This window comes from Oncorhynchus kisutch, linkage group LG19 (genome assembly GCF_002021735.2).
Source record: "Oncorhynchus kisutch isolate 150728-3 linkage group LG19, Okis_V2, whole genome shotgun sequence".
Lineage (NCBI taxonomy): Eukaryota > Metazoa > Chordata > Actinopteri > Salmoniformes > Salmonidae > Oncorhynchus > Oncorhynchus kisutch.
Genome location: NC_034192.2, coordinates 44,113 through 68,162, shown reverse-complemented (window position 1 = coordinate 68,162; position 24,050 = coordinate 44,113). Strand labels below are relative to the sequence as shown.

The following is a 24,050-nucleotide window of genomic DNA, read 5'->3' as shown; positions in this document are numbered from 1 at the left end:
ACGGAGCCACTCCTTAGTTGCCCTGGCTGTGTGTTTCGGGTCATTGTCATGCTGGAAGACCCAGCTACGACCCATCTTCAATGCTCTTACTGAGGGAAGGAGGTTGGCGGCCAAGATCTCGCGATACATGGCCCCATCCATCCTCCCCTCAATACGGTGCAGTCATCCTGTCCCCTTTGCAGAAAAGCATCCCCAAAGAATGATGTTTCCACCTCCATGCTTCACGGTTGGGATGGTGTTCTTGGGGTTGTACTCATCCTCATTCTTCCACCAAACACGGCGAGTGGAGTTTAGACCAAAAAGCTCTATTTTTGTCTCATCAGACCACATGACCTTCTCCCATTCCTCCTCTGGATCATCCAGATGGTCATTGGCAAACTTCAGACTGGCCTGGACATGCGCTGGCTTGAGCAGGGGGACCTTGTATGCACTGCAGGATTTTAATCCATGACGGCGTAGTGTGTTACTAATGGTTTTCTTTGAGACTGTGGTCCCAGCTCTCTTCAGGTCATTGACCAGGTCCTGCCGTGTAGTTCTGATCCCTCACCTTCCTCATGATCATTGATGCCCCACGAGGTGAGATCTTGCATGGAGCCCCAGACAGAGGGTGATTGACCATCATCTTGAACTTCTTCCATTTTATAATAATTGCGCCAACATTTGTTGCCTTCTCACCAAGCTGCTTGTCTATTTTCCTGTAGCCCATCCCAGCCTTGTGCAGGTCTACATTTTTATCCCCGATGTCCTTACACAGCTCTCTGGTCTTGGCCATTGTGGAGAGGTTGGAGTCTGTTTGATTGAGTGTGTGGACAGGTGTCTTTTATACAGGTAACAAGTTCAAACAGGTGCAGTTAATACAGGTAATGAATGGAGAACAGGAGGACTTCTTAAAGAAAAACTAACAGGTCTGTGAGAGACTGAATTCTTACTGGTTGGTAGGTGATCAAATACTTATGTCATGCAATAAAATGCTAATTAATTACTTAAAAATCATACAATGTGATTTTCTGGATTTTTGTTTTTGATTCCGTCTCTCACAGTTGAAGTGTACCTATGATAAAAAATGTGTAGGAAAACCTGCAAAATCGGCAGTGTATCAAATACTTGTTCTCCCCACTGTACCAATAGAAAACGCTCAGTTTCAAAATATTTCAGTTCGGACTTGATGATATTGTACTGTTTTCCTTTTGCAACCTTAAATTGTGAATACAAATCAAATCAAAAGAACGGGGGAATGTTTTAGTCTCATGCTGGATGGATTGGGCTACAGCGAACAGTGAAGTGAAGCTCTACACCGTCATCACTTCAAAAGATTAGGAACAGACGGGGGAGGGCCTAGCCTTCTAAAGGAATATACTGCAATGGATGAACACAGTGCCGTACTCTCAGCTTTTATAATGACTTTATGGGAGAGGTGGAGGAATCCAATCAAGGATGAGGGGCAAAGAAGAATGAGAGGATAAATAAGACTATCCTGGATTGAAATACCATTTGAAAATCATTTGACATATATTAGCTGGGCTTGATTGAGCATGCCTGTTGCAATGGAACCAACTGAATAGTCGCAAAAGTTCCAACCCCCCGCCAAACTGGCACTCCAAGCAAGGCTAAAGCAATCGTTGAAAGTATTTGAAAGCTTTCTAAAGTGTTTCAATCCAGGTCTGGTTGGAGACTCATGCACCTTCCCAGATGATATAATCCATTTGAGATATAGATCTAGTCGACGTGCGATGATTTTAGAGTCAGATGCATGTATAACTGTAGATACGTCTACTAATTCTGATGCCTCTGTGCATCTACACGTTTCAATCAAGGCCTAATCTAAACCACAAGGGCGGGTGATTAATAGTGCGGTTATTGCAGAAACAAATCATACCGCCATGGCTGGGTCTTCTGGGCTGACTACATCTCTACCTTCAATGAATTATAAAACGAGGAGCTGGAGCGGAAAATCTGCAAAATACACTGAACACGCACTCACACTCTTAAACAGACCATAAACAGCTGCACACACAACCACAAAATCTCTTGTACACACAAACTCTCTCCCTCACACACAGACCACCACCAATCAAACTCTCACTCCAGGCACGGGAATGTTTGAGTTGTGTTCTAACAGACCCAGGAGTACAACGTCTCTCCGTAAACCACAGCACCACTAGAGTGCTTCTCCTGGACTGTCAATGTGCTGGACGTTTATAGTGGATGCCAGCAGAAGCACTGGAGGACGTAAAAAAGGTACTTCTCATTTCCCACTCCGGTGTTAATGTGATGTCACTGTTAAGTAGCTCTCTGTAGCCATGGAGGTACATCCATCTGTAGTAGGCGCAACACAGGGTCCACTGGCCAATTCACTGACAAACGTCAGGTTCAGCTTGCTTATACAGAGCAGGTACTACCCGTTTGCTGAAATGGTTGCGAGAACGCGAAGTTCGCAAAGTTTCGAGAGCACTTTCAGGAGGTGCTGAAACCCAAAATTCTTCTCAACCACCGAGATTGGACGCATATCCACGGCTATGAACATACCTCAGAATGCTGTTCATTGACTACAGCTCAGCTTTAAGGCACTACAGAGGGCGTAATGTGTACGGCTCAGTACATTACTGGGACGAGCTTCCTACCATCCAGGACCTATCTACTAGACAGTGTCAGAGGAAGGCCCAAAAAATTGTCAAAGACTCCGGTCACCCAAGTTCTCACTGCTACCACACGGCAAGCGGTACCAGAGTGCCAAGTCTATGACAAAACAGCTCCTCAACAGATTCCACCCCCAAGCCACCCGGACTATTTACATTGACTGAACCCCCCCTTTGTTTTTACACTGCTGCTACTGGTTGTTTATTATCTATGCATAGTCACTTTACAAATTACCTTGACTAACCTGTACCCCTGCATATTGACTCGATACCGGTTCCCCCTGTATATAGTCTCGTTATGTCATTTTCTTGTGTTACTTTTAGTTAATTAACTATATTTCCTGAACTGTATCATTGGTTAACTTCTTGGTGACAGGGGGGCAGTATTGAGTAGCTTGGATGAATAAGGTTCTCAGAGTAAACTGCCTGCTACCCTGTCCCAGATGCTAATATATGCATATTATTAGTAGTACTGGATAGAAAACACTGAAGTTTCTAAAACTGTTTGAATGATGTCTGTGAGTATAACAGAACTCATATGGCAGGCAAAAACCTGAGAAAAATCCAACCAGGACGTGGGAAATCTGAGGCTTGTAGTTTAACTCAGCCCCTATTGGAGATAGTGGGATATTGGTTATGTTGCACTTCCTAAGGCTTCCGCTAGATGTCAACAGTCGTTGTTTCAGGCTTCTGCTGTGAAGTGGGACCGAATGAGAGAGGAATGAGTCAGGTGTCTGGCAGAGTGCCAAAGGTTCTGAGTTGCGGTCACGAGAGAGTTAGCTCTCGTTCCAATGCTTTTCAACAGACATGGGAATTCTCCGGTTGGAACATTATTGAAGATTTATGATAAAAACATCCTAAAGATTGATTCCATACTTAGTTTGACATGTTTCTACGGGCTGTAACGGAACTTTTTCAACTTTTCATCTGACGTTCGGCTGGACCTGAACGCGCTTTTGGATTTGTTTACCAAAAGCCCTAACAAAAGAAGCTATTTGGACATAAATGGACATTATCGAACAAAACAAACATTTATTGTGGAACTGTGATTCCTGGGAGTGCATTCTGATGAATATCAAAGGTAAGTGAATATTTATAATGCTATTTATGACTAATGTTGACTACCCAATATGGTGGATATCTTTTTGGCTGCTTTGTTGTCTGAACGCTGTACTCCGATTATTGCATGGTTTCCTTTTTCCGTAACGTTTTTTTTAAATCTGTCACAGCGGTTGCATTAAGGAAAAGTATCTCTAATTCCATGTATAACACTTGTATTTTCATCAACATTTATATTGAGTATATCTGTAAATAGATGTGGCTTTCTGCACAATCACTGCATGTTTTAGGACTACTGAACGTAACGCGCCAATGTAAAATGAGATTTGATAGAAATATGCACTTTATCGAACAAAACATACATGTATTGTGTAACATGAAGTCCTATGAGTGTCATCTGATGGAGATCAACGGTTAGTGATACATTTTATCTCTATTTGTGCTTTTTCTGACTCCTCCCTTTGGCTGGAAAAATGGCTGTGTTTTTCTGTGAGTTGGTCGTTACCTAACATATTTGTGTGGTGCTTTCGCTGTAAAGCATTTTTAAAATCAGACACTGTGGCTGGATTAACGAGAATTTTCTCTTTAAAATGGTGTAAAATACTTGTATGCTTGAGGAATTTTAATTATGAGATTTTTGTTGTTTTGAATTTGGCACCCTGCACTTTCACTGGCTGTTGGCGAGGTGGGACGCTATCGTCCCACATATCCCAGAGGTTAAGTTCTTGATGCACCCATCCCGTTAGCGGGATCATATTCGTCAACATCCGCTGAATTGCAGAGCGCTAAATTCAAATTAAATTACAAAAAATATTTAATTTTCATGAAATCATAAGTGCAATATAGCAAAACACAGCTTAGCTTGTTGTTAATCCACCTGGTGTGTCAGATTTCAAAAAAGCTTTTCGGCGAAAGCATATCAAACGCTTATGTAAGGACCTCTCTCTCAGCAGACAAAACATTAAACAGCTAGCAGCCAAGTAGATTGGTCACAAAAGTCAGAAAAGCAATAAAAATAAAATAAATAATAATAATAAATAAAAATGATCTTCGGATGTTTGCAATCACGAGACTCCCAGTTACACAATAAATATTCCTTTTGTTCCATAAGGATTATTTTTATATCCAAAATACCTCCATTTGGTTGGCGTGTTATATTCAGAAAATTCCAAATAGTATCCGTAAATTTCCTTAGAAACATGTCAAACGTTTTTTATATTCAATCCTCAGGATGTTTTTACAATATATAACCGATAATATTTCAACCGGACGATAACTTCTTCAATAGGAGAGAGAGACAAAACCTCTGCTCCACTCTGTTGCGCATGCAAAACGCTGCTGGCACCCAGCCATCCAATGGCGCGCTGTACTCTTTCTCGCTCATTTTTCAAAATAAAAGCCTGAAACTATGTCTAAAGACTGTTCACAACAGGTGGAAGCCATAGGAAAAGGAATCTGGTTGATATCCCTTTAAATGGAGCGAAGGCAATGGAGCAGAGAGCTTTCAGGAAAAACAGCACTTCCGGGTTGGATTTTCCTCAGGTTTTCGCCTGCAATATCAGTTCTGTTATACTCAGACAATATTTTGACACTTTTGGCAACTTTACAGTGATTTCTATCCTAATCTGACAATTATATGCATACTCATGATTCTGGGCTTGAGAAATAGGCAGTTTCATTTGGGTACGTTTTTCATCCAAACATCAAAATACTGCCCCCTACACTCAACAGGTTAAAGCCTTGTAAGTAAGAGTTTCACGGTAAGGTATACACCTGTTGTATTCGGCGCATGTGACAAATAAAATGCTATTTGATCTATCATTCTTGTCATTTATTTTGCCTGGTCAGAATCAGTTGTGAAAGGCTGCTTCAATTCAGAGGGGAGACGAAGTTGTTGGGTTTTTTGTCTCCAGTGGTAGGAATACTGAGGTAATGTCGGCGTAAATGTGTCAACATGTTTCATGTTTGAGGTGTTGGCAGCTGCATAGGCTATTCTCGTTGAGCCATGGAGACAATCTATGTCCATCGCCGTTGTACTCTTGTGGGAAGCCAAAATGTTCCCAAACTGGAGATTAACCAATGGAGAATCCTCCTCGTCTATCGACCCCAACCCTCACCATCGTACAGAACTAGTTCCCGGCTGCGCCTCACAAAAAGGACAGCTTGAAATACGCCAATTAAGATTCTAATTTTGATTACAATGTGTGCATAGGCTTTAGTTGTCTGACGGAATAGCCTGAAAACAAAATTATGCTCAGATTTACTCAAGAGGCACACAACGTTGTGTAGGCACAGCCTATAAGCACAGTGTTTAAAAAAATAAGTTCTTAAATGTATTTTGGGTTGACAGTGCGGACCGAACCAAGATCCCCGTACCGAACGGTTTAGTCATTTAACTGTGTTTTTGCACATTGACAGACTAAGAACTTCTGACTTGATTCAGTCTTCGCAAATCACGCCGCAATCATTACTGTCGCTTCACTCTACACTAGCTTCGAGGGAGAATATAGAATATCTCCTCATTAAAAAATAATTAACGTTGATGATTCTAATGAATATAAGGGGCGTGACGAGTTTCCAAACTCTTATTGAATACTGAACTCTCATGACCCCTTGCTCGGTGTTGTGCAAAGCCCAGAGGATTGTGTGTGCCTGCATGTTCTGCAGTCACTCTTAAGTGTAGTACTTCGGTCCCTGCTGTGAAGACCATGTAAACTACCAGCATGTTTGGGCCCAACAAATCACTACTGACACAAACACACAAAAATACCCGTTTAAATCGTCAGAGCCACAGGGCTGGAGCCACACATGATTTCCGCCCAGAGAGGGAGCGACTAGATTGAATCTACTGATTCAAATCAAATGGTCAGTCAGTGTATGAGGTAGGAGTGGAGGGACAACTCCCATGTCACTTGACATGAATCAAACAAGTTAAAATAGCAGGTGAGATATTACAGGAGTGTGTACAGTGGGGCAAAAAAGTATTCAGTCAGCCACCAATTGTGCAAGTTCTCCCACTTAAAAAGATGAGGCCTGTAATTTTCATCATATGTACACTTCAACTATAACAGACAAAATGAGAAGAATAAAATCCAGAAAATCACATTGTAGGATTTTTTTATGAATTTATTTGCAAATTATGGTGGAAAATAAGTATTTAGTCAATAAGAAAAGTTTCTCAATACTTTGTTATATACCCTTTGTTGGCAATGACAGAGGTCAAACGTTTTCTGTAAGTCTTCACAAGGTTTTCACACACTGTTGCTGGTATTTTGGCCCATTCCTCCATGCAGATCTCCTCTAGAGCAGTGATGTTTTGGGGCTGGTGCTGGGCAACACGGACTTTCAACTCCCTCCAAAGATTTTCTATGGGGTTGAGATCTGGAGACTGGCTAGGCCACTCCAGGACCTTGAAATGCTTCTTACGAAGCCACTCCTTAATTGCCCGGGCGGTGTGTTTGGGATCATTGTCATGCTGAAAGACCCAGCCACGTTTCATCTTCAATGCCCTTGCTGATGGTAGGCTTTGTTACTTTGGTCCCAGCTCTCTGCAGGTCCTTCACTAGGTCCCCCCCGTGTGGTTCTGGGATTTTTGCTCACCGTTCTTGTGATAATTTTGACCCCACGGGGTGAGATCTTGCGTGGAGCTCCAGATCGAGGGAGATTATCAGTGGTCTTGTATGTCTTCCATTTCCTAATAATTGCTCCCACAGTTGATTTCTTCAAACCAAGCTACTTACCTATTGCAGATTCAGTCTTCCCAGCCTGGTGCAGGTCTACAATTTTGTTTCTGGTGTCCTTTGACAGCTCTTTGGTCTTGGCCATAGTGGAGTTTGGAGTGTGACTGTTTGAGGTTGTGGACAGGTGTCTTTTATACTGATAACAAGTTCAAACAGGTGCCATTAATACAGGTAACGAGTGGAGGACAGAGGAGCCTCTTAAAGAAGAAGTTACAGGTCTGTGAGAGCCAGAAATCTTGCTTGTTTGTAGGTGACCAAATTCTTATTTTCCACCATAATTTGCAAATGAATTCATTAAAAATCCTACAATGTGATTTTCAAATTTTGTCTGTCATAGTTGAAGTGTACCTATGATGAAAATTACAGGCCGCTCGTCTTTTTAAGTGGGAGAACTTGCACAATTGGTGGCTGACTGAATACTTTTTTGCCCCACTGTATGTGTGTTTTTCAAGACAACCATGCAAGAAAGAAAACTGATGATCTAGACCAGTGGTTCCCACTGGGGGTACTTGGCCTATCCACAGGGGTACTGGAGAAGACTCATGAGAAGACTAAAACGCACATGACAAGGTACTTCAGGGGTACTCCGGGCAGAGAGAAATTCAGGTGGTGGTAGAGTAACGGAAAAGGGATGGGAACCACTGATCTAGACTACACTAGATCTTCTGGGAGAGCCTCTGGAGCAGATCTAGTCAACTACAGCTCTACGTTAGTGGGACTTGTGGGCGTGGTTCTCTTACCTTCTTGCCAATGATCTTTTTCCTCATGAACTCGCGGGCCTCGAACATGTAGGGGATGTCATAGATGGGACGGAAACGCTTGTCTTTGTCTTTGTTCTTCTCCTGCAGAGAGAAAGGAGAAAGAGAGAGAGAGACAGCGAGATACAGGATGAGAACGAGAGAAGGGGAAAGCAGAGGGGGAAAGAAATAGATAGTTATTAAAACGTATTCAAACACTGACTTCCAGCCATCCCTCTCATCCTTCTTGTTTCTCTGCCGTGGCCCCGGCTCCCTTTCTTTCTTCCTTCCCCACCAGTCTGAATCCCCACTGCACTGTTGTTTACCGTTCCCACTCAGGAGTCCTGTCACTGGGGAGATGGGATGAGGACTGGTGCCATTGTTCCATCTCGATCATAAACACCCCGGCATGAATGACAGCATCACACACACACGTGCAAATACACACAAGGCAGGAACAGAACATAAATAGAACCCATTTGCATTTTCAAAAGCGTTATTATTTTTTTGTCAGTATCAGTATCAGGAACAGACACACAGATACAGGAACACAACAATTACAGTGAATGACAAACACACCCACACAAAGAAATGACACACGCACAAATGCAAAAAGAAATAATGCTATGGATTACAATAGCTCTGTGTTTGCCGCCCATTCTATAAAGACCATTATTAGCTCTCCACCACACACACACACACGGCGCTCGTCCTTTCCTCTCCTCCTTTGGGATGTTCTAGTCGTTCTCCTTGTGTCGGTGCTGACACGTGTGCTGTGCAGCTGAGCATATGGAAATTTCTGGAGAAGAGGCAACAGGGGGCAGTGTCTCTCACAGGAGCATGGGCTTTGGGTGGAGAAGCCCACCCCTCACTTTATAGAAAGAGAAACCATCGTTACAAAACTGTGCCCACACCCACGCTCCATTTCCATTGGAATAGATTCCCTCTGAATGTGCCTACCTATGCTAGCCTAGCGCCCTTAGCAATTAGAGAACATTGTTCAAAAAGAGTTGACCTGACCGTGTGAGCCAGGCAACTGACTTCACAGGAGGGACTCCAGCCATGGCAGAAATCACAATCTTAACCGCCTAATGTGGTTTCCGTTAACCTTGGCCAAAGTGTAATGATGTTAGCCCCCCCTCTCCTCCCCACCACCCCTCTCTCCAGCTCAGTGAAGCGCAGTGCTTTTGAGAGGTAAGCTAATCAATCTCACACCTGGCCAATGGAACTCCCCTCCTGCTGATTCCCAGAGCCGCCGATCTCCATTTTGTTTCCGCTGGGGCTTCACAAAGGCCTTTCATTGAAGCTCAGTTACCTTGGGATGAGGGGGTCTTTGGTATACTGCCTAGGGACTGAATTCACCATGATGTGTCTAAGGAGGTTTACCACATGACCTTTACCTCGGTGCACAGTTACATGGTTGTTAATAGGCTTTCACTGACTCTCTGAAACGCCTCCATTTTGTGCCTGCCAAGGCCCATTATCAGCTGATGGTACCATGCCCAGATACAACTACACTTGGTTCAAGACTACTCACGCTACTTCACCTCGCAGAAAGACACTCAAACATTTGTTAATGAGGTGTTTCGCTCAAGAAAGGATCCAAGTCAGGAGGGAAAAAGACCTAAATGTCAGCTGTACTGTATTGTGCCAATTAAGAGAGAGAGCGAGAGACACACACACAGAGAGACAGAGGACACAGACCTATCGTCTCCCCTGTTCTACAGGAGTGTGAAACCCATCAGGAGGAACAAGAGGAGGAGAGAAAGAAGACTGACAGATAGCGAGGCAGACAGAGAATTGAGGAGGAAGATGAGGAAAAGAGAGAGGGGAAGAGAGGACATCCTCTATCCATCTAAATCTCAAACTATAAATATCTGTGTAGAGATTCTATCCCCTAGAGCGGACACAACGAGCCCATGTGACCCAAGGACACATCTAATGTCACCTTGTGTGAGAACACAGCGCCCCAGTAACCATGGCAATGGAACACAAAATACAAGTGGCTGGGAGCGAGAGATGGAACGGAAAGTCCCAAAATCACTTTTCTTTTCTTCTTTAAAAAAAACAAAAAAAACTAGGGCCATAAAACGATTCCACAAGGCCCGGGAATCGATAGGCGGCATTGATCGGCAGGAACCACACAATATTTTACCATGCGGTGGGTCTAATGCATTTTGTATGACTCCAGCTACTGAGCCTCCACATAAACTGGCCATATCAACTAATATACTGTTCTACTGTCAACAATTGGCGATGTCTAACGTCAGACTCATCCTGCTTCCACCTTTTACAGTGCATGATAGAAAATGCTCAAAAACATTGCTCTGCCCATTTCACAGTCCTGTAGGCCTATTGATTTTCATGGTAGGTAGCATGTCTGTACAATACACACTCAAGCTAACTTTTAAGGCCTCAAAGGATGGCATCGATCTGTGATAAATGACGCAGGGCAGAGAGAAACAGGGGACGTGTTCTAATACCCATTTAAGCCGTCATTCCCTTCATTAACAGTGACAATATTGAAAGACGACACGGACAGGAAGGCATTTCAGAGGATTGAGACAGTTGGATATATAACTGTACAGATACTGTAAATACAATGAATTCCCTGGTTTCCCGAAATCCTAGTTAGAGGATTTCTGGAATCTGGAGTTCCTTCTTATTCCCTCCTACCATGGAAAACCAGGGAATTTCTTGAAAAAGGTCCCGTAATTTTGCAGCCCTAAACAACTTATCCATAATTCACTGATTGAACACAAAAGAGGAAATCATATAGAATGGGCTAGCTAGTCAATGTGAAAGTGTCTGGGAGTCAGATCCCTCATTCTTTCCCCCACCATTATATCCAATGCTACAACTGAAGGTTGTTGAGAAAGTCCTATTTGATGGCGATGCACTTAGTCCCAACGTGACACTAATATCAACATAATTCCCTCTGGGACTTATACTCTATTTGGGGTAAATTCCTTTCACTATAAATGACCCCTGGTTGAGACTAAATGTATGACTAGCACAAAAACATGACGCTGGCTTGTAAAGAGCTGCGTAGCTGTAGGGGATTGAAAAAAAACAAGTGTGGGGGGGGGGGGGGGGGGGGGGGGGTCACGACCTACTGACCCTGAGGGTCATGTGGTGTGGAATGTGCTGGTATGGGGGAGGAGTGTGGGATTGGGGATGGATGTTGTGCGTGTGTGTGTGTGTGTGTGTGTGTGTGTACAGTGCCTTGTTAAAGTATTCCGACCCCATGGAGTTCTTCACATTTTATTGTTACAAAGTGGGATTCAAATGTATGTCTTTTTTTTATTTTTTTTTACCAACAATTACACAGCTTCATGAGTCAATACATGTTAGAAACACCTTTGCCATTGCGTACAGCTGTAAGTCTTTTTGGGTAAGTCTATAAGAACATTTTTGCACACCTGGATTGTGCAATATTTGCCCATTATTATTTTAGAAATTCTTCAAGGTTTGTCAAGATGCTGGGTATCATGGCTAGACAGCAATTTTCAAGTCCTGCCATAGATTTCCAAGCAGATTTAGGTCCAAACTGTAACTTGGCCATCCAGGAACATTCACTGTCTTCCTTGGTAAGCAACTTGTGTAGATTTGGCCTTGTGTTTTAGGTTGTTGTCCTGCTGAATGGGGAATTCCTCTCCCAGTCTCTGGTGTAAAGCAGACTGAAGCAGGGATGTTGCTTTTGCTTAGCTCCATTCAGTTTATTTTTATCCTGAAAAACTCCCCTGTATTTGGCGATGTCAAGCATACCCATACCATGATACAGCCACCACCATGCTGGAAAATAAGGCAGTTCCGTAGTGATATGTTGGATTTGCCCCAAACAGAAGGCTTTGCATTTAGAACCAAAAAGGATATTCCTTTGCTGTGTATATTTGCAGGAATACTTCCGTGACTTTCTGTAAACAAGAAGCATGTTTCTGACTGTTCTGTATTCTTCTATTCACTCTGTCATTTAGTTCATCATTGTGGCGTCATTACAATATCGACCCATCCTCAGCTTTCTCCCATCACAGACAGTGAACTTTGTTAATTTCAAAATCAACAACGGCTTCATGGTAACATCCCTGAGCAGTTTCCATCACCACCTGCACCTCAGAAGAAAGACTGCATCTTTGAGGTGCCTGAGTGGTTTGACACATCATACACAGCATAATTATTAACTTCACCGTGCATCGATATATATTCAGTGTCTGATTTGTTATTGTTACTCATCTACCAATCACTGCCCTTCTTTAGGAGGCTTTCAAAAAGCTTCCTTGGTCTTCGTAGTTGAATCTGTGCTTGAAATTCAATACATGACTGAGGAACCTTACAGATCTATGTACACTACCGGTAAAAAGATTTAGCACACCTACTCACTCAAGGGTTTCACTTTATTTGTACTTTTTTCTACATTGTAGAATAATAGTGAAGACATCAAAACTATGAAATAACACAAATCGAATCATGCAGGAACCAAAAAAGTGTTTATATTTTAGATTCTTCAAAGTAGCCACCCTTTGACTTGATAACAGCTTTGCGTGCTCTTGGCATTCTCTCAACCAGCTTCATGAGGTAGTCACCTGGAATGCATTTCAATTAACAAGTATGCCTTCTTAATTTAAAAATGTAATTTGTGCAATTTGTTCCCTTCTTAATGCATTTGAGCAAATCAGTTGCAAATCAGTTGCGTTGTGGCAAGGTGGGGGACAAGCCCTATTTGGTAAAAGACCAAGTCCATATTACGGCAAGAACAGCTAAAATAAGCAAAGAGAAACGACAGTCCATCATTACTTTAAGACATGGTCAAAAACCATCAAGCACTATGATGAAACTGGCTCTCATGAGAACCACCACAGGAATGGAAGACCAAGAGTTACCTCTGCAGCAGAAGAAAAGTTCATTAGAGTTACCAGCCTCAGAAATTGCAGCTCAAATAAATACCTCAGAGTTCAATTGACAGATACATCAACTGTTCAGAGGAGTCAGGCTTTCATGGCTTTCAGTAGAAACCACTACTAAAAAGGACACCAATAAGAAGAAGACTTGCTTGGGCCAAGAAACACGAGCAATGGACATTAGACCGGTGGATATCTGTCCTTTGGTCTGGAGTCCAAATTTGATATTTTTGGGTCCAACCGCCGTGTCTTTGTGAGACGCTGTATGGGTGAACGAATGATTTACGCATGTGTATTTCCCACCGTAAAGCATGGAGGCGGAGGTGTTATGGTGTGGGGGTGCTTTGCTGGTGACACTGAATTATTTAGAATTCAATGCACACTTAACCAGCATTGTAAATAAGAATTTGTTCTTAACTGACTTGCTTAGTTTAATAAAGGTTCAATGGAAAACCACATCGTACTCCTTTACTCATTTAGCCTTGCCTAAAAAAAAGAGCCTTAATATTTAAGCAACAACTATATTTTAGTAATTCACTTTTTATTAATTTAAAAAAAATGAATAAACAGTATTTTACAAAAACTAAATAATTCAATGTGTTGTAATCCCACTTTGTAACAAACTGAAGAAATCCAAGGGGCCTGAAAACTTTTGCAAGGTGCTGCGCATGGAGTCCATTTTGTGTGTGTGCAGACGCCGCAGAGTGTGTATGGCGTGGGCACGCTGGCTAGCCTGTAGAGAACGAACATTGAAGATGGAACTGTACATTGGGGGCCTTAGAGAAACGACCTGCATTTAAGACTGACTGCATGTGTAAAGATCTCCCTAAATAAATGAGCATGAAACTGTTGTAGAGAGAGGGACGGAGGTAGGGAAAGAGGAGCACACAGTACCTGAAGCTTTAATACAAGACATACATGGTGCTAGCTCACAAACACACACCCGCCAACTCCTGTGTTCTCCTGGAACTCATTAATGATATAATGTTTATATTTGAAGATCGCAGAGAGACCAGTATCTTTGGCACATGACATGGACTATAGAAAGTGGATTAGCTGAAGAGACTGGTACCCAAGCAGCAGTCATCCATCTTCTACACACCGACACACTTTCACTACAACATCCCCACCCTCTACGATCTTCAACAACAGACATTTTTTATTTAACATCCGAGTGCTCCTTTTCCTGTTTCTGGAAGAGTCATCGTGTGAAGTATCCCGAGGTAAGATGTTTTTATTTAACATCCGAGTGCTCCTTTTCCTGTTTCTGGAAGAGTCATCGTGTGAAGTATCCCGAGGTAAGATGTTTTTATTTAACATCCGAGTGCTCCTTTTCCTGTTTCTGGAAGAGTCATCGTGTGAAGTATCCCGAGGTAAGATGTTTTTATTTATTAAAGTCACAGCAGCTGTCCCCGTTTCTCTTGCGTCTGGGTATGTTTTCCATACTACCACATCACACAGTGCTACGCAGGTTGACCCATTGACGTAGCTAGCTAACACACTCCCCGCTAACTCCACTGTCAATCTCACTGAGATCATCATCATCTCCTCTGCCTACTCTATCGTAGGCAATGACATAAGAGCTGCTGGGTTGTGCGTGGGCCAAAAACTTTCAGCCAATCGCAGGCAAGGAGCACGGGGTCCAACCGGCGTATGGGGAAATGTCAAACAGCCAATGGGGTGTGAGATGAGTCACGGGGGAAGTGCAGTGGGACGACCCCAGATGACGGGGTCAGTGCGCCACGCTGGAGGCCACAGGCACAACAAAATGAAGAGAACGCATGGTGAGACATGAGGGAGGAAGGGGGGTATGAAGGCATGAGGGAGTGAGATAGATGGCGAGAGAACAAGAGGGGTGAGGGCATGAGCAGAGCAAAACAAAGAGGGGAAGAACATCTTCCACTAAATACAAAACAGACTGCAAAATAACACCAGGCACTTTGATGGCAAAATAGATACTGTACGCAGAAGCATGATACACACACAGTTTAGCTGTAGAGATGAAAGGAAGCTATTCTGTCCGCATAAGTATGAGACATACACACTAGCTACAGCAAAGAGTCAGATCTATACATTCCACCTAAGGATGAGACACTTCCTGTGTATGTTCCCATTACATAAAGACAACGGTTTGTCGTCATCTCTTATGCTATACGTTAAGCCCCCATTACACACACACACACACACACAGGGAGGGAGTGGGTATAACAGTGACTCATTGAGCTGTTCTGACATCTCCCCCCTCTACTATTGCGTTTTCTCCAGGCTTGTCCTGCTGCCTGCTACTGCTGCAGAGGCTGACTGGAGAGAGAGGGAGGGGAAAAAGAGCTGACTCCAACCCGGCCTGCTCAAAATAACTTGCATCTGAAAATACACCACTGCCACACCAGAGGAGAAGAGGAGAGAGAGAAGGAGACAGATGGGAGGGATGAGAAAGTAAGAGGGGAAGAGTACATGGTTGAGTGAAAAAGAGAACAGAGAGGCGTCCAGAGGGGGGAGAGAGAGGAAGCAAAGCCTAAAAAGGGTTGGTACCCTTAACATGAAGTCACGTTTCACTGTGGCTAGTCACCATTGGTCCTACAGCCTGTCAATCAAAAGGTCATGTCCCATGGTTGGAGGAAGTCCCAGCAACCAGAAAGGGAAAGAGAGAGGGGGGTAAGGGTCATGCAGAAGAGCAGAAGGCTTGGCAGCGGTTGTCACTGGTCATCGCATCTGGCCCTGGAACCTCCCCATACGGCCACACACACAGGACTGGCCCTGGAACCTCCCCATACGGCCAAACACACAGGACTGGCCCTGGAACCTCCCCATACGGCCAAACACACAGGACTGGCCCTGGAACCTCCCCATACGGCCAAACACACAGGACTGGCCCTGGAACCTCCCCATACGGCCAAACACACAGGACTGGCCCTGGAACCTCCCCCATATGGCCACACACACACACAGGACTGGCCCTGGAACCTCCCCCATATGGCCACACACACACACAGGACAGGCCCTGGAACCTCCCCATACGGCCAAACACACAGGACTGGCCCTGGAACCTCCCCATACGGCCAAACACACAGGACTGGCCCTGGAACCTCCCCCATACGGCCAAACACACAGGACTGGCCCTGGAACCTCCCCATACGGCCACACACACACACAGGACTGGCCCTGGAACCTCCCCCATACGGCCACACACACACACACACACGACTGGCCCTGGAACCTCCCCCATACGGCCACACACACAGGACTGGCCCTGGAACCTCCCCATACGGCCAAACACACAGGACTGGCCCTGGAACCTCCCCCATACGGCCACACACAGGACTGGCCCTGGAACCTCCCCCATACGGCCACACACAGGACTGGCCCTGGAACCTCCCCCATACGGCCACACACACACACACAGGACTGGCCCTGGAACCTCCCCCATACGGCCACACACAGGACTGGCCCTGGAACCTCCCATACGGCCACACACACACAGGACTGGCCCTGGAACCTCCCCATACGGCCACACACACACACAGGACTGGCCCTGGAAACTCCCCAAAGCCCCAATTCAGCTTGGAGGGACAGGGAGGGGGTACCCAGTCTTTTACTGTGGAACTGAGGGAGGTCACAGAAGGCACTGTAGCAAAAAGCTGTGAGCGTGCGCGTAAGACTACTTATGAGAAGCCAAATCCAGTCTGTCTACTGACACAGGCAGCTTAGGGGAACATGTGTGGGCTTCCTAACTAAATCAGGCAACTGATCAGGAGTGAGATTAGCATTTAGCAGACATCTGGCAGTAGGGAAAGCAGGGATAGCAGAGATGTCATCCTACACGTACGTGGTGACATTTCTGTCACCCCGGAAACACGTCAGACCAACAGCAACATTGCATGGTGACCTCCTTCCACTTCCAACTCTCAAACACTTTCTCTCAAGGACAAATGCTGTAGTGTGTCAGTATGCATGTGTCCTTCCTACTCTGGGCGTCGCTTTTTGCCTTTACGTAACACTAGGGTTAGCTAATAGAACACAGAGACAGAGCCACAGAGACAGAGCCACAGAGACAGAGCCACAGACACACAGAGCCACAGACACACAGAGCCACAGACACAGAGCCACAGAGACAGAGCCACAGAGACAGAGCCACAGAGACAGAGCCACAGAGACAGAGCCACAGAGACAGAGCCACAGAGACAGAGCCACAGACACAGAGCCACAGACACACAGAGCCACAGAGACAGAGCCACATACAGCAGTGAAAGCACATCTTTGTCTCCATATGCTGGTCTTAACCCATCTCCCAGCCTTCCCCAAACATACGACCATGCAATGGAGCACAAAGTACATGCTGTCAACGCATCTGGTACAGCCAGAGAGGGAGAAAGAGAGAGTGGGGGTACAGAGAGAGAACTACAGAAAAGGAGAGAGAGGGATACAGAGAGAGAACTACAGAAAAGGAGAGAGAGGGATACAGAGAGAGAACTACAGAAAAGGAGAGAGAGGGATACAGAGAGCTACAGAAAAGGAGAGAGAGGGATACAGAGAGCTACAGAAAAGGAGAGAGAGGGATACAGAGAGCTACAGAAAAGGAGAGAGAGGGATACAGAGAGCTACAGAAAAGGAGAGAGAGGGATACAGAGAGCTACAGAAAAGGAGAGAGAGGGATACAGAGAGAACTACAGAAAAAGAGAGAGGGATACAGAGAGAACTACAGAAAAAGAGAGAGGGATACAGAGAGAACTACAGAAAAAGAGAGAGAGGGATACAGAGAGAACTACAGAAAAAGAGAGAGAGGGATACAGAGAGAACTACAGAAAAAGAGAGAGAGGGATACAGAGAGAACTACAGAAAAAGAGAGAGAGGGATACAGAGAGAACTACAGAAAAAGAGAGAGAGGGATACAGAGAGAACTACAGAAAAGGAGAGAGGGATACAGAGAGCTACAGAAAAGGAGGGAGAGGGATACAGAGAGCTACAGAAAAGGAGGGAGAGGGATACAGAGAGCTACAGAAAAGGAGGGAGAGGGATACAGAGAACTACAGAAAAGGAGAGAGAGGGATACAGAGAACTACAGAAAAGGAGAGAGAGGGATACAGAGAACTACAGAAAAGGAGAGAGAGGGATACAGAGAACTACAGAAAAGGAGAGAGAGGGATACAGAGAACTACAGAAAAGGAGGGAGAGGGATACAGAGAGCTACAGAAAAGGAGAGAGAGGGATACAGAGAGAGAGCTACAGAAAAGGAGAGAGAGGGATACAGAGAGAGAACTACAGAAAAGGAGGGAGAGGGATACAGAGAGAGAACTACAGAAAAGGAGAGAGAGGGATACAGAGAGAGAACTACAGAAAAGGAGAGAGAGGGATACAGAGAGAGAACTACAGAAAAGGAGAGAGAGAGATACAGAGAGAGAACTACAGAAAAGGAGAGAGAGGGATACAGAGAGAGAACTACAGAAAAGGAGAGAGAGGGATACAGAGAGAGAACTACAGAAAAGGAGAGAGAGGGATACAGAGAGCTACAGAAAAAGAGGGAGAGAATAGAGGGCAGGGAGATTGAAGAGATGGTGGAGGAGTGGGTGGATGGATGAAGAGAGATGCAGACATGCCTGTCACAACAAAGAAAGCAGAGGCACTGTACAGACACACTGGCCAATGAGGGAAGCAATGACTCTGCAAAGGATAAAGAGTGGAAAACACACACAAAGAGCTACCTGAGCCCTATACTACAAATCAGGTTAAGAGTTAGAGGTAACTTTGGTCAACCGAGTTCAACTCAGGATAACCAGTATTGCAAAAGTGACACTCTTTAGCCAGGTAAACATGTTTATCCCAACGAATCCTTCAGAACAAAAAGGCTACCTCAGAGCTAACTCAATTTATCCTGAATGAAGTGTCCGAGCCAAGAGTTGAGGATCAATGAAATCAGATATCCTCCCTCTTGCAAAGATAACGTCATCATCTCCTTCATTTGAAGACGACTGATTAAATATTTTATTAAATCAAATGTTTGTGTATGATTATTTTTAAATGTTAAAATACCTATCACATTACACATTTAGTAAAGGATTTGCTTTCCTGAGATGGTTTTCACAAATTTCTAAATACAAACTGACAGCCGCAACCAACCAGAGACATAATCCATAGATGATAGTTCCCATTCAAGACAAGACTGGCAGCAATTGCTAGTGTACCCATGAGTTTAACAGTCAAATTACCAGGGTCAGAGGTCACAAAACCCTTCTAAACTCAAAACAAAGAAACATCCTCTGTCAACTGCGTTTATTTTCAGCAAACTTAACATGTGTAAACATTTGTATGAACATAACAAGAATCAACAAGACATAAGCTGAACAAGTTCCACAGACATGTGACTGACAGAAAATGAATAATGTGTCCCTGAACAAAGGGGAGGGTCACAATCAAAAGTCAATGCAGCTGGTGGCCACACCAGATACTGACTAAGTACTGCAGTGCATCTCCTCCTCATGGACTGCACCAGCTTTGCCAGTTCTTGCTGTGAGATGTTACCCCACTCTTCCACCAGGGCACCTGCAAGTTCCCGGACATTTCTGGGGGGGGAACGGCCCTAGTCCTCACCCTCCGATCCAACAGGTCCCAGACATTTCTGGGGGGGAACGGCCCTAGTCCCCACCCTCCGATCCAACAGGTCCCGGACATTTCTGGGGGGGAACGGCCCTAGTCCTCACCCTCCGATCCAACAGGTCCCGGACATTTCTGGGGGGGAACGGCCCTAGTCCTCACCCTCCGATCCAACAGGTCCCGGACATTTCTGGGGGGAACGGCCCTAGTCCTCACCCTCCGATCCAACAGGTCCCGGACATTTCTGGGGGGAACGGCCCTAGTCCTCACCCTCCGATCCAACAGGTCCCGGACATTTCTGGGGGGGAACGGCCCTAGTCCTCACCCTCCGATCCAACAGGTCCCGGACATTTCTGGGGGAAATGGCCCTAGTCCTCACCCTCCGATCCAACAGGTCCCAGATGTGCTCAATGGGATTGTGATCCAGGTTCTTCGATGGCCATGGCAGAACACTGACATTCCTGCCTTGCAGGAAAACACGCACAGAAGGAGCAGTATGGCCAGTGCCATTGTCATGCTGGAGGGTCATGTCAGGATGAGCCTGCAGAAAGGGTACCACATGAGGGAGGAGGATGTCTTCCTTGTAACGCACAGCGTTGAGATTGGACTGAGCTTGTTGTCATTGCAGGCAATGATGCTGTGACACCGCACCAGACCAGTTATTTATTTTGGATTTGGATTTTTACTAATGATCTTTTAAAGACAGGGTCCTGAAATAGGGACATTTCTTTTTTTGCTGAGTTTATGTATTATATGTCTATGGCCACCCACAAGGTAAAGAAGGAGTGAGAGGTGGGAGGAAAAGATACCTGTGCATTGATCAGCACAGCGAAGACGGCATTAACGATAATAAAAAACTATTCTAAAAGTCTATTTCACACCATAGGATTGATGTTTCAGCATCGTCTCAATGCACGAGCAGTTACAAGCCTGCTAGAGTTAGTGGCAGGTGGATGAGTAATACGGATGAAGCCTGACCTGGAATGTGAAGCTAACTGAATCTGGTTAGCTTCATACAGTTTAAGAGCAGCAGGTAGCCTAGCGGTTAGAGCATTGGGCCAGAAGTGAAAGGTTCCTGGTCAGAATACCAAAGCAGACAAGGTGAAAAGAAATCAGCCAAGGTGCCCTTGAGCAAGGCACTTAACACTCATTTTCTCCAGGGCACCGTACTACTATGGCTGATCCTGTAATACAACACATTTCACTGCACTCATCTGGTGTATGTGACAATATATATTTATTTATCCGGAGTAGTTCTAGCTTGTTTCATAGTATACCACTCTGATCAACAAGAGACAACAACGCACCAGAGACAGGGGACAGAGCATGAGACAGAGCATGAGACAGGGGACAGAGCATGAGACAGGGGACAGAGAATGAGACAGGGGACAGAGAATGAGACAGGGGACAGAGAATGAGACAGGGGACAGAGAATGAGACAGGGGACAGAGAATGAAAGCAATACGTGTGAAAGGGAAGGGAACAGAGTGAAAGAAGGAGAGGGACAAAGAGGAGTACAAAGTATTCTCCTAATGATCTGAGACGCGAACAATGGAAGGGAGAGAGGGTGAGGGGGGGGGACAAGGAAGGAGGGGAAGATGCAGCATGAAGGGTAATAGAGGAAAAAGTGTCAAATCTATGAGCCTCCGACTGCTAAACATGGTCTATATTGACAGATTAATGTTCTCCCTTCTGCAATAATTACACATTACAATATGAATAGAAATCCCCATGACGATCTTCAGACACCTCCAGTCTAAATTAGAAGAGATTATGCCATTCTGAGCAGGCTATCAAAAAACAAATAAAGATAGAAATCTGACATTAAAAAGCTTTAACCAGGCATACGCTTCATTTTAATGTGTATTGTGCCCATTTCGGTATATGACAAGCGTTTTAAATCCACCTGCCGACTAGTAAGTATTGAAAGGTATTCAAAACCAACAGATAAAAGGCCTGCAGCATATATTTGCTCCTACACTGCCTTGTCCGCATGTGAAGTGTTTCTTTAGCCGTATCTGTCCAAAACACCTGAGCACCCAATACAGGGTTTGTGGGGTGCAGGCTTTCGTTCCAGCCAAGCAGCAACACACCCGATTCTACTCATCACCAATCAAGACTGATGAGTTGAAGTAGACGTGTTGATGCTTGGCTAGAACAAAAGCCTGCAATCACACTGGCCCCGTTGTACAATGAGATGTATCCTACGTAATGAACTGCCTATGAGAAGATATTGAGCCACTCTTGGTAGGAAACAGCATTCTGTCCTCACAGGGATTCCAGCCCACTCAGAACACCCAACACTTACAGCAACACATTAACATTTCAGTCATTTAGGAGACTGCAGACATTTTTCATTCATTCGTTTTAGATACATCAGTCAGCACATTGGTGACTAATAGTTATTGTTAGCAGCATTAAATACAGTACAATAATTCACCAATGAGGCGTTCTTTTGTATATCGCTCTTCTTTGTCTTCCAGCCACAAAGGGCTTCTATGAGATAATAGTCCAAATTTAACTGGCTTGCATCAGAAACAAAAAGCCTGTTACTTCCCACAAGAGGTACTCAACTCCTCCAAGTTGCTCTCAGGACTCGAGGCCATAGAAGTAGGATTCTTCTGCTAACTGCTCCTCTCCAATACCAACGACTCCCTATTGACGCAGGCTGAAGGACAGCAGGAGAGAAGGCTGGCGTACTGAATGTACTTGACAACTAGGAACAATATAGGTAGGAGAAAGGGAAACAGGAAATGCCTCCTCAGTCTCGGTTAGTGCTGAACCATCACGCAATCATAGTCTAGATAGAAGTTGTTTCTGGTCCTCAACACTGATCTAGGATCAGATTACCCAACCCACAACCTTAACCATTAGAGGGGATGGTAAACTGACCTGGTATCAGTGGTAAGGGGGTACCATGCAGTCACTATATAGGGAACAGGGTGCCATTTCAGACAAAGCCCAGCATCAGGGAGGAAATAAGGGGCAACCCGGGCTCCCGAGAGGCGCAGCGGTCTAAGGCACTGCATCTCAGTGCAAGAGGCGTCACTACAGTCCCTGGTTCGAATCCAGGCTGCATCACATCTGGCCGTGATTTTGAATCCCATAGGGTGGCGCACAATTGGCCAGCGTCGGCCGGGTTTAGCCGGGGTAGGCTGTCATTGTTAATAAGAATTTGTTCTTAACAGACTTGCCTAGTTAAATAAAACTTTTTTTTTTAATTACCAGGAAGTGCCGAATCATCATCATGGGGCCAATAGCAGACGGGGTCAGGGGTCGCCAGCTAATTCCAGTGTGGTTGTCCTGGCGATGGCCACATGACTATATTTAGCTACTGTTCTTCTTCCATCATTAAGGGCTCCATTAAAACACCATTTCTGTCCATCTCTCTCTTTTCAATTTATACCCGACCAGAGAGAGACAAATCTGATTAGGACTCTAGTGGGGCTTAGATGGGAGGAAACACAAATGGAGGAGTGGAGATACAGACATGTGGATGTGGTAGGGCTGTGTGTTTGTTGAGTACAAGAAGGGAACAGACTGAAATTTGTGTTCTGATACCATGAGCGTGACAGAGTAGTGACCGGTTAAGTATGCGTGCCTGGTGACAGTGAGTGTGCATGCTCGTCTTACAGTGGTGACTGGAAGTACATGAGGTGAATGACAGTGTGTGCATTTGTCTCTCATTGTGTGCACGCGGCGAGCTGCGGGTAAGGGAAAGGATGGATCAGCCCACTTCTCTGCAGCAAACACACAGAGGTGGGTGGGAGAGAGAAAGACAGAGACAGACACACAGAGAGAAGAGACAGAGAGACAGACAAGGAATGCCTTTTCAAAGAAGACTGGGGGAGGGAAAGGGCCCACATCAACGCTTTCAAAACAGTGGCTCTGACAGCAGGGGCCCCTATGGAGCTGGTAATGATCCTCTATGTCAGGGTGGCCAAGCCAAGGACAAGACACCAACACACAACACAAAGATACAGAGACGAGGGGGGGGGGGGGCTTACCTCGCCCTCGATCCTGGGGGGTCGGATGCTGGACAAGTGGATGGTCTTGTACTCGCCAGAGTTAAGCTTGACCACGACGGCGTCCGCATTGACGACCTGCATCACCTGGGAGAGAGGGAGAAAAGGAGAGAGAGCGAAGGGGAGGGTGAGAGGGATGTAGAAAGGGAGGGGTGAGAGAGAAGGGGGAGAAATATTGTGGGAGAAAGAAGGGAAGGGGCACAGAGATGGTGGGATAGAGTGGGGAGGTAGGAGAGAGAGAGAGAGAGAGAGAGAGAGAGAGAGAGAGAGAGAGAGAGAGAGAGAGAGAGAGAGGTTAGTGAGGAAGGCATCGCGGCTCCATTTGGAGGACAGAGAGGACAGCTGCTTTCCAGAGAATTGGCTCTGT

The 24,050-nt window shown here is 45.1% G+C and overlaps 1 pseudogene; it reads right to left on the bottom strand.

The window, feature by feature from the left end:
• The window catches only part of LOC109881868 (staphylococcal nuclease domain-containing protein 1-like), a 356,997-nt pseudogene that overhangs the window by 313,279 nt on the left and 19,668 nt on the right, over window positions 1–24,050 (bottom strand).